The sequence below is a fragment of the Protopterus annectens genome, chromosome 16.part0, assembly GCF_019279795.1.
Source record: "Protopterus annectens isolate FY-2018-M chromosome 16.part0, PAN1.0, whole genome shotgun sequence".
Classification (NCBI taxonomy): domain Eukaryota; kingdom Metazoa; phylum Chordata; order Ceratodontiformes; family Protopteridae; genus Protopterus; species Protopterus annectens.
The window spans coordinates 755,461,629-755,481,555 of NC_056750.1; the positions used below are offsets into that span (position 1 = coordinate 755,461,629).

Sequence of the window (19,927 nt, forward strand, 5' to 3'; positions counted from 1 at the left end):
ATATGTTGTGGTGACCCCTAACGGGAGCAGCCAAAAGACAAAAAATGTGTTCATATACATGAATATATCTGAGGCTTTTTAGTGTATGGAAAGGATGCTGTTTGTATGTATACATGTAGTGCATGATTCTATATAGATTTATACTGGTAGGTTTCTAAGTATATTTTAAGATACTTGGGTATTTAAATGTTTTAATTATATAATGGTTTAACTGATCATGTGACTTGTGCTATCTGCTTCTGCTGTATTATATAAAGATGGTTTTTACTTGCTTTTTTTATTCTGTTATTTCATGCCTAAGTTTGCAGTTCTACTGCCAGTGTTTTTACTAGTGTAATAAACAGATTTATTACTACTCATTGCTCTGGTATACTTTGTTTTTTTGCTGATACTAGATTTGTGGAGAGGCCAGATTTCCTGCCAGTTTCCTCATCTTTGCTGTGTTTTAAATTGTTTTGTAGGCTGGGCTGGACCCGAGTCATATGTTTAACTTATTTTCTGCAAGTAATGTATAACGGATGTCTATGCAACAGATTCACGATCCAATAGAGATCAAACATAATCCATGAACTGACTTTGAATTGTGATGAACTGGTGGATGAACCAGACATAGGACTATTGGTTGAACAATATAAGGTAAAACTGCAAAATTTTGAAAATAGTAGCTATAGTTTGAAAACAACTACAATGGCAATGCCTCAGGTTTAATGCATATTTGCAAACAAAAACTGTACCTCAAAGTCTACGTCTTTGGAAATGCGCACATACTGTGATGTTTACCCAGATTTATTAAAACAGTGGCAGCATTTGAATTTAAATTTATCTTTTCAGTATATGACTTTAAAGAATACATTCTTTGAGCCCAAAGAGAAGTTGTTAAAAGCTGAAGTTATTAAACAATTTGACAAGCTCATTTCTACTGTGCAAAATAATGTTCATTCAGTTCTGCTGAGCCAAACTATTGATGCTGCTTTTGTTTCTGAGCAGAAAACTAGGCAAGAGAAGAAAAAGTTAAAACATGACTTTAGTTATTTTAATAGGATAGATGTTTTTTTTCCTGGCTAAATACAAAATTAGTTACTAAGCAACAGGTTGCACCACAATTAATCAATCAGAAAGTGATAAAAGATCCAGCCAACACACTGAATATCCACCCTGTGATGTCATTAGCAATTGAGCAGTCTAACAGTGTGTTTGGTGTGTATGAACAATATACTAGGCCTGTGGAATTATCTGCAACTTAACCTAGTAATTCTGGTACAATTGTGGATGCAAGTAATATTACAGCACTGGAGCCAGTAGAAGTTCCAGTTTTCCAACATCGTTTTTTTATTCAACCAAATGGAATCTTTTCCACTGCCTCCTAAATGTCAGAAACGCTTCAGGCAACAAAGGAAGGAAATGAGGTAAATTAAATAACTTATCAGGTGCAGAAGCAGTAAATATTGTTTTTAACTTATCAAAATGCCAACTATCTGAAATTACAGTTCTAAACAAAGGTTTGAACTTTAGACCTGCTGACAGTATCTGTGTAGCATGAGCCTTAAGTGAATTAAAACTGCTTGTAAGAAAGCTGAATTTAAAATGTTGTTTCAACAGACTATAATGGCACCAGAAATGTTCAAAACCATAGAAGTATTTTTATGCGTTTCTTGAATTCTATTGTCACTGTTTTTTGAGAAGCTTGTTGACAAAGAAATGAGTTGTATAGTACTGATAGTAAAAACAAAAAAAAATGTTTTCATAATTTAAATAACTGTATCTGGCAATACAGTCCTTCTGTAGAAATTAGAGTACTGTGGTTAAACCCCCTGAGAAGGGAGGGGGTGTTGTAGTACTAGATAAAGTTAAGTATGTAAGCAGAATGCATTTTATGCTTAATAAGCTTATAGTTGCAGTATTTGTTTTGAAGAGGCAAAAAATGTTGGTAAATATTTAAAAATGCAGGCTATTAATATGTTAAAGCAGGAGTGTATAACTCAAGATATTTTTAATTATTTACATGTTGAAAACACCTATAATTTCTTTTATTTATGGTATTGCTAAGATGCACAAATGCCTTAGTGACCCTCCATTATGCCTCATAGTGTTAGCAAAGGGGAGGGGCGACAGACCCCATCTATAAATACCTGGAAAATCAACTTAAGCAGGTGTTAAGTGCATTATATGCTATTATTAAAGATAGCACTGACTTTACAACAGTTACACAAGTGGACATTAGATCATACCACTTTACTTGTTATTTGGTTACCTTAGATGTCGAGTCACTTTTTATTTGTATCCCTGATAATGAATGTATAAAAATGGTCAGATTATATTCTGATACAACTAGCACTAAGAAATATTGATGTGGATTTAATATCTGACGTTGCAAATTGTACTAGAGAATAATGTATTTCTGTTTCGGGAACATGTTTATAAGCAAGTTGTTGGCATAGCCATGGGTACTGCAGTGGCGAATACTTATGCCAACATTGTGATGAATAGCTGGGAGGCTGATGCAGTTTTCTCTGATACTAATATTTTTCATAAAAATGTAGTTTATTTGGCAAGGGATAGCATGCATCCCAGGTTTATGCTTAATAGTTCAAAATTAGATGGGAAGGGTCCGTAGATTTAATACCCAGTATGATGATATGAGTACTCAGAGCGAATGGCATTAGATTTTAGTAGTAATAGAAGATATAAGAAAAAATACATCACTTTAAAAACAAAGTTTAAGCCCTTTTTTTCTGAAAAAAATAAGAATGATCAAATATCAAAGGCCAAAAATGGTGTTGGTAGTAGGTATATTTTAACCTACAATCGTAATACATTTCACGCAAAAAGTCATTAAAAGCATTGGTCGATAATAACACATGTCCCTGAGCTAAGAGAAAAGGTTAGTAAAGGTCTTGATTTAGTTATAAAAAATGGTACATTTAAATGTGTTATAAAGAGCAAATTAAAGCAAAAGATGCTATCAAGAATAAAAGGAACTTTTAAATGTAATAATTGTACTTTCTGTAAACATGCATATATGTAATATATGGGTCCCCTTCAGAAATTTGAAGCTCACTTACCAACTTCCAAAACGCTGAGATGAAAAGGTCGACAACCACACAACACCAACGTCCCAGAACAAACTTTCCATTCCAGTAACCACTTGTCCATCCTGTTGAACTTTGACCCTTGCCCCCATGGTAGTGCAATCTCGGAGTTGGTATATTAAATTAAGGGTTGTGGGGAGGTGAAGCCCCCCACATGGGTGGGTTTGCTCTCCTTCAGTTTTACTTTTTTGTCAGGATGGCCAAGTGGCTATTTACCTGGAATGGAGAGTCTGTGTTTCGGGACGTTGGTGTTGTGTAATCAGATTTCTGACGTAGACCCCCTAACCTAAGATCATATAACCGAGCTGAGAACACCGAAACTTCACATGAATGAATGATCACAAAGTTGAATGTTTTCCCAGGGTAAGTACCCACTGGGCCAACAAGAAAAGATTTACTCTTTTCCTCACTGCAGAGCAATCCCAGAGTTGGTATATTTAGTTAGGTGGTATGTGGGGGGCACAGCCCCCATATTGAGGGGCTTTGGAGGGACATAGCCCCCCCACCTGGGTAGGTTGTAGATGGTGCTGTGTGCTCTCCATGAGTTTTTGTCCCAGTGTTTACTTACCTGGGAAACAGTTTGGCTTTTTGATCTTCGTTCATGTGAAGTTTTGGTGTTCTCTGCTCACTTTTGTGGTCTTTGGTCATTCGGGTATATAAAGTAGACCCATGTATAATGTACACAAAATACTATAGTACCTCCACTAAAGATGACTATATGGAGACTGCAACACGAGATGTAATATATATATGGTGAAGTGCTTTAATGTCCTGCATATTATATAAGAAAGACCAGCCAAAGATTTAATTTGTAGCCGTCTTTCAGATATAAAAGAAAAATAGACACCAGTTCTCTGTATAAACATGTAGCAGGTAAAGATGACGCACACAAGTTTGTTTTTGGTTTTACATTCTGTTCCCACAGATCTTAGAGAAGGGGAGAAGAAATAACTTACAGAAAGACAAAGTAGATGGATACTAAGATTTAGAGCTCGAGGTCTACCTGGCCTGAATGATCTTTATACTCTCAAACCAGAGTTAATCGATCTTACTAATAAAGTAAGAGAGTATGATTTTGTATAATCATGTGTTCCTATACATGAATACATTTAAGGCTTTTTAGTGCATGTACAATGTGCTCTTTGTATACATGTAGTATATGGTTGGATACTAAGATTTAGAGCTCAATGTCTACCTGGCCTGAATGATGCTTATACTCTCAAACCAGAGTTAATGGATCTTATAACTAAAGTAAGAGAGTATGATTTTGTATATGCATGTGTTCATATACATGAATACATTTAAGGATTTTTAGTGCATGTACAGTGTGCTCTTTGTATACATGTATATGGTTGTACATAGTTATACAGGTGGTTTTCTAAGTATATTTTAAAATAACTGGGCATTTCAATGTATAAGCGTTTAATTGGTCATGTGACTTGTGCTGTCTGCTTCTGTTGTATTGTAAAAAGATGAGATGATTTTTTATTCTGTTCCTACATGCCTGAGGAAGCAGGTCTACTGCAAAAGTTTTTACTAGAGGAATAAACATGCTTAATACTACTTGTAGCTCTGGTATACTCTTGTGTTTTTGTTTGCTGCTATTAAATGTTACCTTGCAGGTATTGTATGAAGTGATGGCAGAGTCTCTGAACCCATGGCTTGATTCCTGGTTTGGGTACCTTGTGTGAGCAGCAGAGTCACCCTTCTGCATGGCAGTGTCAGTTACGCCACATGAGGTGGGATCCAGTAAAGAGGACAGTCTTAGTGGGACTGGCCGCTGTGTGTGTCTTGACTAAGGCAAAGAGATCCAGGTTCTCATCCTATTCCCCAACACGGTATCTTCCTCCCCTGTTTGTAGTCTCCATGGTATCTTCCTCATCCTGCACATCACTCCTTGTCTTCTTTCTTTTGCTACATCTGTCTATCCACTGACACCCACCCCACCCCTTTGTGGCAGCACCTGCCTTGTCGGTCTTTGCATTTTTTGCATATTTCTCTACCCCTGCTTCCATATTTATATCCTCTTTCCCATCTACCCTTACTGAAAAAATGAGCATCTGCCCATCTAAAAATGCATAGCCGTATACCCCACCCAATTCCCTATCCTATGGCCTAATGTATATTCCTCTGCTTGCTCTTCCCCCTTTTTGACCTTTTCTCATTTCCTCCCTGTACTGGTGAATAAAACTGCTAGGGTCTTTCCTGGGAAGACCCTGTTGTAGCACTGTGAAGTTTCATTGTGCACATGCATAACTGGCATGAATACAACATGACATCTACCTGTCTTTGGTATTCTCTGACTGCATATTGATGCACTTTTCTATTCTGTCATTTGCATGAGTGAATGTCTTAGTCAACAGTAGGGCACTAAATGCCCACATGCCTAATCATGATTATCTTCAAGCTACACTGTGCCCTCAGTACCATCACTATAGCCCTGATGGGCATGACTGTGAAACTCGGGGGTGGGGGGGCTGTAAATCTGGTCTTGAAGGTGAAACACCTTACACTGAATAATAGCATATATGGAAATGTAGTAGTGAAACCACAATGCAAGAACCAGCCCTTCTAAAATTGTTTTCTACTTAATCATAACGCATTGCAGATGAACAGAATTCCCAATGCCTATTATGTCATTATTTTGTGGATGAAATTATGGAGAAAAGCAGTAAACGTAATAAAAATATATAAATATTTATATACATACATGTGCATATATATATATATATATATATATCTCACACACACACAATATAAAAAGTGTACACACCCCTGTTAAAATGCCAGGTTTTTGTGATATAAAAAAATGAGACCACAATAAATTATTTCAAGACTTTTCCCACCTTTAATGTGACCTGTAACCTATATAATTCAATTGAAAAACAAATCCGTTAGGAGAAAAATATAAAAAAACATGCACCCAGCTTATTGTACAAGTGTGCTTACCCTTAAACTATAATACTTTGAAGCACCTTTTGATTTCATTACAACATTCAGACTTCTTGGGTACACACCTGCCATCAATTAAAGAAACTCGGATTAACCACAAATAAAGTTCAGATGTCCTAGTAGGATTTTCCTGACATTTGCTAGGTTGCCTGCTACAGCAAAAGCCATGGTTTGCAGAGAGCTTACAAAGCATCAAAGGGATCTCATTGTTGAAAGGTATCAGTCAGGAGAAGGGTAGAAAAAAAATTTTCCACAACATTGGATATACCATGGAACGCAGTGAAGACAGTCATCGAAAAGTGGAGAAAATATGGTACAACAATGATGTTGCAAAGAACTGGACGTCCCTCCAAACTTGATGAAAAGACAAGACAAAAACTGGTCAGAGAGGCTTCCAAGAGACCTACAGTAACACTGAAGGAGCTGCAGGAATTTCTGGCAAGTACTGGTTGTGTACTACATGTGACATCTCCTGTATCCTCCATATGTCAAGGCTATGGGGTAGGGTTGCAAGACGGAAGCCTTTTCTAACACAGAAAAACATCCAGGCCCGGCTAAACTTTGCAAACCAATAAAAGTTTCCCAAAAGCATCTGGGAAAATGTGTTATGGTCTGATAACAAGGTTGAACTTTCTGGCCCCAATTCCAAAAGGTACATTTGGTGCAAAAACAGTACTTCGCATTACCAAAAGAGCACCATCCTCACGGTGAAGCATGGTGGTGGCAGTATCATCCCTTGGGGTTGCATTTCGTCAGCTGGAACTGGGGCTTTAGTCAAGGTGGAGGGAATTATGAGCAGTTCCAAATACCAGTCACTTTTGGCCCAAAACCTTCAGGCATCTGCTAGAAAGCTGAAGATGTAGAGGACTTTCACCTTTCAGCACGACAAAGACCCAAGCATAGATCCAAATCAACAAAAGAATGGCTTCACCAGAAGAAAATTTGAAGTTTTGGAATGGCCACATCCCAGACCTTAATCCAATAGAAAATCTGTGGGGTGACCTGAAGAGGGCTATGCACAAGAGATGCCCACACAATCTGACATATTTGGAGCACTTTTGCAAGGAAGAGTGGGTAATTATTGTCAGGTCAAGATGTTCATGCTGTGATAGACTCCTACCCGATAAGACTGAATGCTGTAATTAAATGAAAAGGTGCTTCAAAGTATTAGTTTAAGGGTGTGCACACTTATGCAACCAGCTTATTGTACATTTTTTATTTTTTATATTTTTCCTCTAACAGATTTGTTTTTCAATTGAATTGTACAGGTTATAGGTCACATTAAAGGTGGGAAAAGTTTTAAAATGATTTATTATGGTCTCATTTTTTTACGTCACAAAAACCTGGCATTTTAACAGGGTTGTGTACACTTTTATATCCACTGTGTATGTATATATATATATATATGTGTGTGTGTGTGTGTGTGTGTGTGTGTGTGTGTATGTATGTGTATATATATATAATGTGTGCATATGTATGTATGTATATATATATATATATATATATATATATATATATATATATATATATATATATAATGTGTGTGTATTATATATCTACCTATATCTATCGTGTGTGTGTGCATATACTATACATGATTTGAAATTTCAAAAAGCTGATTGCCATATCATCGACTAAAAATTTCAAACGTAAAAAAAACAAAAACATACCTACATGTTGCTAACAGGGGGGCTGTGCCACTCCTGCACCCACCCTGGGGGGTAGTGCCCTCCCACATCCCCTTAAATATACCGACTCCGAAATCGCACTACAATGTGGAAGATGGGAATATTCCCATTATGCACTATATGGAGATGCCCATTCTGAATGATCGAAATTTCAAAAGTCTGATATGGTCTTGGCCATACGGGACTCGGCTTTCTGAAATTTCGATCATGTGTAGGGGACCCATATAATATATTCAGCATCATAGCAATGTGACCAGAAAATATAGTAGAGGTTCCAATTGTGCCTCTGGAATGTGAGGGCACAAATATGTAATTTTGGCCACCTTCAAAAAACCACTCATGTAGGTTAATGTTAACACCACTCCCAATGCACGCGTGCACACACACATACACCTCCGTTTAATGCAGCCATTTGTATAACTGAGCACAACTCTGACATCTGCTTTCAGTCAACTGAATGAGTAAGTATGTAAATAAGTCCAGAAATATTGCTTCAGTTTGCTGCCATCAAAACAGCAGTTTACTTCAGTACAGCCCTTCCCCTCTATTTTCTAAACCCGTTTGCTCAAGAATTAGGGACAAAGACCCAAAATCATGGAAGGGTTTAAAATAGTGCCCTTGTATAGTTAGCAAATTGCTGTAGTACAGTAAGGAAAAGCCCAGTATGATAAAACAGTAACATACAAAAGTAATAATAAGGAAAAAGAGACTTCATTGTTTAAAAATGGATCTCTAATAATAACTTTTGTAAGCTAAAATCTGAATGGTCCTCCAAATGTGAACTGTGGAGAGGTTTAAGAGCATGCCCACACTTTAAGGCATGTGTAGCTGTTCACTGAATTTTGAATGTTGTGTGCTTTACCATGGTTACCTGGATAGTGTTAGGTTGTAGTATATGTTGAACGTTTTTTTTTTTTTTCATTCTTTTTCTTTACTGTAGTGCACCTGTGTAGTTCGTATATACAACATATATGGACTAGGAGGGACAAGCTCCCAATGATGATGCAGGGGGGACTTAATGCCTGCAAAAAAAAAAGGTTAATTTTTTATAAGAATTTCGACTTGCACTTTATAGAACTGCATATTCAGAAAAGTGTAACTGATTCTGTTTTAAATCAAATGAATGTAGGGTAAATCCTATATCTCTACGCCTTTTCTCTTTCTCTCGTGTGTGTGTGTGTGTGTGTGTGTGTGTGTGTGTGTGTGTGTGTGTATGTATACCTATATACACACAGGCAAGTCCACCCATATATATCAAATCTTTTTATCTGTATAGGTTGCCTTCAGTTGATCTAATAACACTTCAGCTAATGCAAGCCTACAAGTCTAATAATACTGAATGCTTATCATTCAGTGATCATTGGTGTTATGTTGTGCTTTGCTTTACCATTGTGTGAATGTTTCCTTTTTCCAATCCACTGCAACCATTGAGATGAGATGTATCTTAGAGGGGATGCAGGTAGAGGAGGCGTGGGTCCATACAAAATCATATTTTGTTATGCTGGGTTTAGACAATGTGCAGGATATGCAAGTTTTATTTCAATCACTTGCATTTGTGTATAATGTTTTTAAATCTAATGACCTTACATTATATGAACATATGCACATATAGACAGTATTTAGTACCCCTCTAATAATTACATCACACCCTTTTTCTCTCCTTTATTAAAACAGTTGTATAATAGTTTTACTAGACTATCAATATTCATGTTTATATCTTTATTTACATATTTTTATGATTCCTTGGACTTCATAATCCATTATCAAAATTCACTTTAAGACTTGTGTCAGCAGCACACTGAACATGTAACATTTTCTTGGCAGTCGGGGGCAGGCATGAAGCAGACCCTACACAATTCAGTTTAAGATTTGTGTCAGCAGCACACAGAACATATAACCTTTTCTTGGCAGTCGGGGGCAGCACATGAAGCAGACCCTTCACAGCTCATTATCTAACGGAGCCAAATTAGCTCTAAGCTTATCGATTTTGTATAAGCCTAATTACTAAGGATGCCTTAAGGACGCAATAGTTATGACTTTTGAGCAGCCACATCCCAGAGACTGCGGTATTCCTCTCCCCAAATTCTCCTTCTATATGCCCTTATCAAGTTCCAACAGATGTTCTTGTGAACAGGCCATTTCGACTGAAATAGCTCATTACACTTCTTAAAGTACTTCTTTAGCCATACTGAGTAAAAATGTTCTTCTCGCAGCCGTATTATGGGCAGCATCAGCTAACCAATGTCTATGTAGGTCAACATTGATTTTATTTTAGTAGAGTAGGGAACATCTGTCATGCCCTACACACCAAAACAAAGCAGAAAAACCCACATAATTTATTTGGAATTATCCCAGTAGAGTAGAGAACATCTGTCATGTCTTACACACTCAAAACGAGGCCGTGAAACCCACATCATTTTCCAGGACATGAGTGGTAAGTGAAATAGTCTTTCCATTAATTACCTACATTAAGTCCTTCCATATTCCGGGCGGCCACGGTGGTGCAGCAGTTAGCATTGCCACCTAACAGCAAGAGGTTCTTCGGTTCGAACCTCGACTGGGGTGCCTTCTGTGTGGGGTCTGCATGTCCTCTCTCTGGTCGCGTGGGTTTCCTCCAGGTGCTCCACTTTCCTCCCACATCCCAAAGACATGCCGTAGGTGGATTGGACACTTTAAACTGGTCCTAGGTGCGAGTGTGTGCCTTCTGTGAAAGGTTGATCGCTGGGCTGGCAACTCGACACCGTAAAACTCCACTGCCTATCATGAGCGGACAGGTGATCCACTGTGGCGACCCCTAACTGGGAAAAAGCCAAAAGAAGAAGTCCTTCCATATTCCAGGTGATCTTTGCAGCCTATGTCCCCTTTATCGTCATTCAGTACACCTCTCTTTTCCTACCCCATCCTATTTCTGCCTTTCCTTTCTTCCTTTACCTCTCTTCTCTCAGCCATCCCTTATCACTGAATCTATAATCTCAAAAATAACCTGAATAATAAGTGCATACCCCCCATTTTGTTTTCATGACACTTGCCTGAGTGATGAGGACTATTCGCACTATTATTCTGCCTGTCCCCTTCTCTGCCATCTATCGCCTACTAAGATTATTTTTTGGCATTTGTTTACCCGGAAAGTTCACTGGGCCAAGTAGAGCCTAGTTTCAGTGGAGGCTCCTCAAAACAGAAATAGAATACCACAAATAAAACATTTTTAACATATCAAGCACAGGTAAAAGAAAAAAAATCTTGCACTGTCGTACATGTTAGAATATATAAACACACATGGTAAACTTAATTATAATATAGTACAACTACAGTTGACACAGTTTTGGGTGAATATAAAAATGCTTAGCATTCATACAACTGAGGTTTGAAGCTTGGAAAGACATTGAGGCTATAGCAGTTGGTACAGGAGTTGCAGTGTATAAGAGAAGTATTGAAAAAGGTACTTATAAGAAGTTGCTAATTAGTACTACCTCCTTTGTACCTTTAGTGTAAAGAATTAGAGATAGAGGACTGGAGCGAATGTTAGTAGTAAAGGGTAGACGGAGAGAATGCATAGAAATGGTAGTGTATTTGAGATCGACGTAGAGAAAACTGTGAGTAGGTAGGAGAAAAAAGTGATGATAGGAAAGCCATAAGAGCTACGTAATGGACAGAGGAGGTTTACGCAGGGTGGCTTTGAAGGAAGCAGTGCATTGCATAATGTGAACGGCTGTAGGAAGGCACTCCCAGGTTTTAGCTATTACCCAGGAGTGTAGTAGTTGACCAGCAGGTAGTTTAGGTTTCTGGATTTGGAGAAGGTCTTGGTTTTCTGATCTTAAGAGTCTGGGATTATAGTACGAAAAATAAGCAATTTAGGGCCTGGCAATCCTGAGATGATGTAAGTAATTTGTGTGTGGTAGATGGAGCTAAGTGAGAGTGTGGTGGAATTCAAACCAATTTAATGGTTTTAAAGGTAGACCATGATGGATGGAGTGGTGGTGGTGGTTTTGTTGCAAATTAGGCTCTTTTGTTAAAGCACCATAGCTGGCCTTGGGCATTGGCCAACTAGGCGACCGCCTAGGGCACCACTCCAGCAGGGGCACTTCTCCAGTATTTATATGGTGTAAGTAGACTAGAGAAGGAAGTAGATGGGTGGAAGCAACTACTTGTTTTATAGGGAGGGAGAGGGAATGTCTGTCTGTAGACACAACATTTCCAGTTATTTGAGTCTTGCTGATATTTTGTAAGTGTAGGTCCAATTTTATGTTTTTGTCAATTATAACCCCTAGTAGTTTGGTTTGAGTAATTTGATTTTTGTGTGGTTCAAGGACAGTACGTGAAACTGAGATTTGACAATGGCAGTATTTTTCTTTGGAGTGAATATTATGAGCTTGGCTTTAACTGGGTTTAAAGACAGGTGGTTATTGTGGAGCTGTCTCTCAAAGGCGGTAAATGCAGATTGAGTGATTTTTGTAGCTGAGTTGAATTTTCAGCATAGCAGATTATACTAGACTCATCTGCTTACTGTATAGGAGACCCTTGTTGAAATGTTAAGTGGAGGTTGTTGATGAAAATATTAAACGGTATAGGTCCTAGTATGGAACCTTAGGGGACACCGGTGATTGGGATATTGAATGTTGCCATTTTTACAGCATGTTCTCTGTCAGGTAGCTTTTGAACCAGTTGAGAGATGGAGTAGATGGTCCGATGTTTGTTAGGAAGTTGGGAAAGGAGGACTGTATGAGAGCGAGAGTATTAAAAGCTTTAGAAAAGTCCAGAAATAAAGTAAAGGCAAGCTTCCCAGAGTCACAGGCTTTATTAACTAAGTGGATAAATGATATTAGGGCAGTTGAAGTACTATGGCCTGGTGTGAAATGAGAGAGAATTTGATTTTTGAGAAGGAATTGTAGAAGTGTGTGCACATTTTTCTAGGAGTTTGGAAATGGGGGGCAGAAGAGCTATATGGCGGAAGTTGGAAATATCAGTTGAGCTCCCCCCCTTGTGGAGAGATAGTATGTATGCTTTTTTTTCCATATGTTGGGAATACAGGATTCTTGGATGGATCTATTCATGAGACTGCTAATGGGGTAAGCAGTAGTGTTTGCAGCGATTTGTAGGTATTCTGTTGGTATGGTGCATTTGAGCTGGGTATTGAGACAGTAGAGAGTTTGAATTTAGGCAATGAATTGGATTTAGCTAGGTTTGAGTGGGTGCTTGAAGGGGGGTATGATTATACGGTGTAGTTTGACCTAGTGTGATTCTAGTAGGGAGAGGAAACTGGGGCTGTATATGCTGGGAGAGAGAAGTATTGCTTGGGTGGTTGTGGTATGAGGTTGAGAGAATATGGCTGTTGCTTCAACCATCTACTAAAATACATATAAACATCTTTATGTGGATTTTAAAAATACACATTCAAAGTGAAAGGTCAAAACTTGCTCTTATAAACCAAATACTGCTGTTTAAAAAGCTTATGTTTTCTAATAAATTAAGAATTTATTAATAATGTTTCCTATTGCTTACACAAATGAATGTTTGATATATTTTGATACTCAGAAAATTTTAGAATTTAAGAAGGGTGACCTATTATGTTGGAATCAATTTATCTCTGCTAATAAAGTTCTGCAGACTATTTCATCAGCAAATAATAGTTTGCAAATTTGCAATTGGGTGGACATCCACACTTTTAAGGATTTCATACATACTAAGGTCGTAACCTCATTAGCGGCATACAATACGAGTAACTTAAGCAGCTTTGATTTTATCTCCATTATTAATAGCTCACCCAAAAACACTTCATAGATATTTGTTGTTTATAAAATTCCTAGAAATGATTTTAGCAAAACAGATTTTTTTTTTGGAATTATTCAAGTGAAGTTAATAGACGAGTATTCTCAGAAAAAGATCAACTTTGTTTACAGTTGGTGAAAGAATCCACACCTTCCCTGTTCTGGCGTGTATACACATGGAAATTTTTACACAGATGTTTTTTCACCCCACACAGACTAGCAATAATGTACAAGAAAGATGAAATTAAATGCTGGAGATGTGGACACCCTGATGCTGACTGGATACATATGGTTGTTAATTGTAAAATAATTTCCCCATTTTGGTTAAACTTATCTTTGTAAAGCTCTGTGGAATGACAACTGTATAATTTCTGACTCCCTTATCCTTTCTAATGTTCCTGAAGTCATTCCTAAAAAGCAAACTTTTTTTACTATGGTCTATCCTGTCTATAGCAAGGAAAATAGTTACTAAAAATTGGAAATCCCACTCTACTCCTGTCTTTAAGTGTATTCATCTTGTGAAATACATTTGTAAGAATGAGATTGCTACTATAAAAGCAAGGACTAACAACATGACTCCTCATTTAATTGCTTGGACAAAATTGTTTAATCTGTTATAAGTGTTCTATGTATATTGATTTTTTTAGCTGTTATGGACATTGTATATATGTTTTTTCTTGTTACTATACTGTTAAGTTATTGTGTTTATAAAATGAATAAAAACATTTTGGAAAATTATGTGGCTGCAATATTAGCTGTAGTATCTATGAAGGAGGAGTTGAAGATGCTTGCTGCTTGATCTGGTGTTTTGTCTAGATGGAGGCAGGGGTTACTTTTTGTGCCAGGATTTAGTAGAGGACTAACAGAGGACAAGAATTAAACTGAGACTCAAACTAAGAAAACATATTACAGCGGCAAAGTAAAATCACACAGACCATTTATTGTTAGCGAATAAATATTACAGCGGCAAGGTAAAATCACACAGACCGTTTATTGTTGGTGAACAAATATTACAGCGGCAAGGTAAAATCACAGACCGTTTATTGTTAGAGGACAAGAATTGTTTAGGGCTGTTAGTGTTTTTTTTTTTTTTTAAGCTTCAAGTAGTCTTGTCTTTGGATACATTTTTTTAATCTGGTTATGAAGTTGTTTGTACTTAGTTCTTGTTTATGCCATATCCTCTAGGTTTTGTCCATAGCTGTCATTATTTTCTGAGTACATTTAGTTACCCATTGAGCATGATTAGTTCTTGTTCTCTCAGTTTAGATGGGTGGAAGGCTGTCTAATATTTTTGCAAAGGTAGTGTTAAAATAGTGCAGGACATCATATAAGGATAGAGTCTAGGTTATTCAAATTAATGCATTTTAGGATAGTGTTGAATGTGTGGGGGTTGCAGTTGGATGGGTTCCTGACATGTTTGAAGTGGTGATTTTTTTTTTTTTTTTTTTTTTTTGTGAAAGGGGGATAGGTTTGAGTATGGAAGGCAGGAAGGCCAGTTGGGGAGGGTACCAACTGATGAGATTTTTGTGGGTCTGAGACTAGGATCCAGTGTAAGATGGTTCTATTATTACATGTAGTGGGTTATTTCTTTTTTTTTTTTTTTTAATTATTTTACTTAGGTTAAACTTCCTTACTCTTATTAATAAAATTTAACTATTTGCTGCCTGCCTTTCTGCAAATTTACATGTATGCATGGAGAAGGTGTGCTGGAATGAACTTCACCCTCCTGTACCACCTTAATAATACTTGCTGACCATGGTCATAACCCGGCACCTTGCCTTAACAAAAAAAAAAAAAAAAAAAAAATTTTGAAACCCTTCTATCCAAGACGGCCTGTGTGAGACACAATACCTCATATAACCCCTTAGCCTAACCCACATTCTCTCTCCCACACTAAAGCCCCTCACATAACCCTTACCCTCAAAAATACCCACATACAGTCCGTGTGTGTGTATGTGTGTAATATATATATATATATATATATATATATATATATATATATATATATATATATACACACACACACACACACACACACACACACACACACACATACTAAAATATATTGTTCTTTAGCCAAGAAATTCCTGAAGCAAATTAATACAAAATCACTTAACAGAAAACAAAACCCCAGCCATTAAAATCACTTGATTCCATTTCTTTTGTTTTTCACAACATAATTATTAAACACGCCCAAGAAACCAAAATCTCTCCTAACAGGCCACTCGACTACACAAATAAATCACAGCATCTTGTACACTAGAAAATAAAGTGCATTTTTACTGCACCACCAAATTATCAAGCAACTCCTTGTTCTGGGTTTAGTCCTTATTTGGCTAATCCTCTTATCATCTAGTCAGCTATACAAAGTAACTTTTAGTCAATGATAACTAATCTGCACAAGGCCATCTAACCAGGAACTTCACTCAACCTCATCTCCACTGAACTTGGTCTCACCACAGTTCTGACTCAGCCAGTCAAAATGCATGTGACCAGATCTCCAGGTCAGTTCATTCATCTTCAAACAGGCTAATGCATATACATAACCAGGTTTTATCTCTGAAACATTTAGTTCAGTTGTATTACTCGTACTTGCAAAGTGAGCAACAGAAGGGAAAATTTGTTTGAGATACCCACTACTGTACCCTGAACCAACACGTAACGTAATAATTTGCTCCCCTGGGTTTTGCTTATTATATTCTTTTGATAAATTTTCTTTTGTTTATAACAGCTTTAGTTCCATTTTTTTTTAATGAAACCTATAGCTTTATATATGTTGTGTGTGTATGTGTGTGTGTGTGTATAGCCATGCAAAGGAGATCTCACAATTGTCCTACTGCTTATACTAGCCCCTTATCCTGACTCTGCTCCCTCCCATCCCTGTTCAGGCTGATACCTCAAGAAAGCTGATTAACTGCTCGTACCTTTACCTTTCTGCACAAACTGCCAGACAGTAATATTTGGCTAAAATCATCTACTGTTACTTTATTTGCATTGAGCCCTTGAGCAGTGTCTGGTTAAGTGACTTGTTCAGTTAACCAGCAGACCATTGGAGGCTGAGGGTATTAAACCTTGTACTAGATGAGTCAGCTTGTTATTGGCTCATAGTCTCAATACTCTGTTGTACTTTGCTCATGCATTTCTTAATTATTTCTTCATTCTCTTTTTATGACTCTCTGACAATATGTGCTATGCCCACATTGTCAACCTGAAAGTTCTGGAAAGGGTTACTGATAAATGAATATGTTGAATAGTAGAAAGTAAGCATGGATGAGCAGTTTGGATTCAGATTAGGATACAGCACAACTGAACTGATGTTTGCAGTGAGGTAGTTTAAAAGCTAGAGATAAAGAAAGAGCCAAACTGGGTACTCCTAGACTTGGATAAAGCATATGACAAGGTCCAAGAAAGCTGATTTGGGCAGTTCTTCGGTGGTTCAAAGTCCCAGAAACATTGGTAGAATTAGTGCAGTGTTTTGTCTCAAAAAGGCGTTCCCAGTGAGAGTGGGTACACATCAGGGTTCAACTCTGAGCCCACTGTTGTTAATACTGGTGATGGGCTAGATTAGCAAACAGGTCAGAGGGGACAGATCAACAAAGTTGCTGTTGCAGATGATTTGACATTACAGACAGACTTTGAGGAAGAAATTCAGCAAAGGACAACAGAATGGAATACAAAACTTAAGGCACGTGGGATGAAACTGAGGACAGATAAGACAGCTGTAATGGCAGCAAATGGGGGAAATAAGAGGCTGAGAATTGAGGTAGAAGGGAAGATAGTGGAACAGGTTAACAACTTCAATTATCTGGGAATGGTGGTTGAGGAGAAAGGAAGTCTGTCTGAAGAGATCAAAGATGAAATCAGAGGGACTACTGCCCACTGACATAGATCGCTAGGTATAGTGTATGAAGGACAATGTTTCACCAATTGCAGAAAAGGTCAAAGAGAACAGATTTTGGTGGTTCCGTTTCATGTGCAGGAAAGCAGAAGACAATCTGGTGAAGATGATTTGCGACAGACATGAAGAAAAGAGTAAATGAAGGCATCCAGCAAAGAGGTGGATGGATTGTGTGCGAGAAGATCTGTGACGGGCATGAGTCTTGAAGGAGGCAGGCAAGTGGCCCTGAATCGAGAGAGACATGGTGACAGTTGACACAACACCCGGACCCCATGTAGAAAATGGGAAAAAAGATGTTGGATGATGAGTCAACTTTATTAGCAACATTGAGAGGAAGCCAAGACCTTCTCTCCCTTCATGCTTTTGCCCATTCAGCAGCCTGTAACTTTTCTGCATAATTATGCCTTGTGAAAGGTCATACAGTTTTTAAGACCATCTATCCACTTCTTGCAGTAGACTTGCAGAGAATTCCTCTGAGCTTGAACATCTTTCATTTTAGAGCAGTTTGCTTCAAGTCCGTTTTAGCAGAGCAAGGAGATGTAGTCCATTCCATGATTGTTCTGTCCGATCCAGTTGCCAGACCTCCTCAGGCATTTGATCAAGATTCATTCATCCATTCATGTATGCATATGTATGTATTTGACTTCAACGCCATATAAAACCTACTTTGGTAAATGAACATTTGCAAAACTTAATACGGAGGCAGCAAAATTAATGTGGTTCAGTTCAGAAGTGCTTATTTATGTACAATATATAGGTATGTACAGGAGTTGCATTTTTATGGCTTTATAAAATACCATAACATTGCTAATAAAATTTATGCATATACTGCATATTGACCATCTCTTGTACATCAGCTATTGATGCTTACTGCTAATGTTATGCTCACTGTCTATTGCATTTGAAAAAAAAAATTTATGCTGTTTTACAATTGTATCTTCTAATTTGACCTGTTATGACTTTTGTATTTTTTAATTGGATGTATTTATGACTTTTATATCTCTTTTTATGTCTTTCTTGGAGCTTTTCCCCCCGGGCCTCTACTGAAAATGGACATGTATCCAGACTAGCCCGGTTAACAAATGTAAAATAAATAAAATAAAAATAAATAAATTAAATTACAGGAAATGGGAGTGCATATTTTTATTGTACAATTCATCCCACTTGCTTCTTTGGTCAGCTAGTCTTCCTTTATTTTCAGAACTGGAAAGTAGGTAGACTCAGACAATAAAACACACGTACAACTCATACCCAGCTGTGAATGTATACATTCGCAGCCATCCATAACCATAATAAAACCACTAATCAAACATTCAAAATATTTACTTGTAGCATATAAAATACATAAACAATTGCATATTTATATGTATTAAGCAATAAGTAAGGCACCAACACAATGTGTTTTGTAAGTTTTACTGTCCTTATTAGTGGTATATTTTTCTCAGTTTAGTATTTGTAAATGTCAAAGGCTGTAGTTCAGATGCAGAAGAAAAAGAAATTGTGATAACACTGAATGTCAAATTGTGATGCACTGAATGCCGTCAGCAAAGAACATAGGAAAAACGACAGTACTGAGATATGAAAACCTCGTCCAAAATGAAGATCTTGGGGGGGGGGGGGGGATGACAGTAAGAAGGAAGGGGGGAAAAGAGAAACCGGCAGACATCTAAACTAGGATTTTCACATATTGGTGACCTGAACTGAATATATTTATCTATTCTATCATTTATTTATATATGTATTGATTTCTTTGTTTATGTGCAAAACATGACATTTCATATAAATTCTGCTGAAATATTTTTGTTACACTTCTAGTGACCTGTATGGTGATGCTTTCTTATACTGCTTTTTGTACATTTATCTGTTTGCATTTTTTCTTTGTTCTAGGGCCTTAGTCCTTTAGCTTCATTTGTAGTTGAAGGAATATTGTGCATTACAACAAGATTTTAGCATTGTGTATATGTTATACTGTGCTTCTATTTCCATAAGTTAAATTATAAGTAAAAGTTAGCTTTTGTTTGTATTTTGAACCAAATCTGGACAACCTTGTAGCATCGTTCACATTTCTAGCAGGACTGTGATCTGTTGCTAGATTTGAGCCTTATTTAATATTTTATTACAGCATTACTGGTAAATTTCTGCATAGCTTGGTGCCCTTAGTCTGTGGTAGGATTGCAATAGTGGCATTATTGGGAATTCTGCTCCAGGATTTTGTACTTCAGTACTTTTTTATAGCTGTATATAACTGCTTAAAATTGCATTACAGTGCCTCTGGTTACTTTGTTAAAATGTTCCCCCCTGTTTTTTTAAGTCATCCTCCCAGGTAAGGCATTAAGCTAAACTTTTTTTGGAATTTTAACCACAGGACTTTTAACTCTAGTTTGAAAATTTTTCTCCAAACCTTCCGCCCCTTTCTTGTTGTGCTTTTAAACGTTTGTGTCTTTGTCTTCCATCTCTTATGATAATATGACTTTCCAAATTCCCTAAATTCAGTCTTTCATTGCTATTGTCTGTTGTATAATCTGTAAAAGTATT

At 37.2% G+C, this 19,927-nt stretch overlaps 1 long non-coding RNA gene across 1 annotated transcript in view; it reads left to right on the top strand.

Moving 5' to 3' along the window:
- The first annotated feature begins 1,173 nt into the window (after positions 1-1,173).
- LOC122790370 overlaps positions 1,174-19,927 on the top strand; it is a 717,669-nt gene continuing 698,915 nt past the window's right edge. The window contains exon 1 of the long non-coding RNA XR_006363007.1: positions 1,174-1,406. This is a non-coding gene — a long non-coding RNA (uncharacterized LOC122790370). The remainder of the gene's footprint in view (positions 1,407-19,927) is intronic.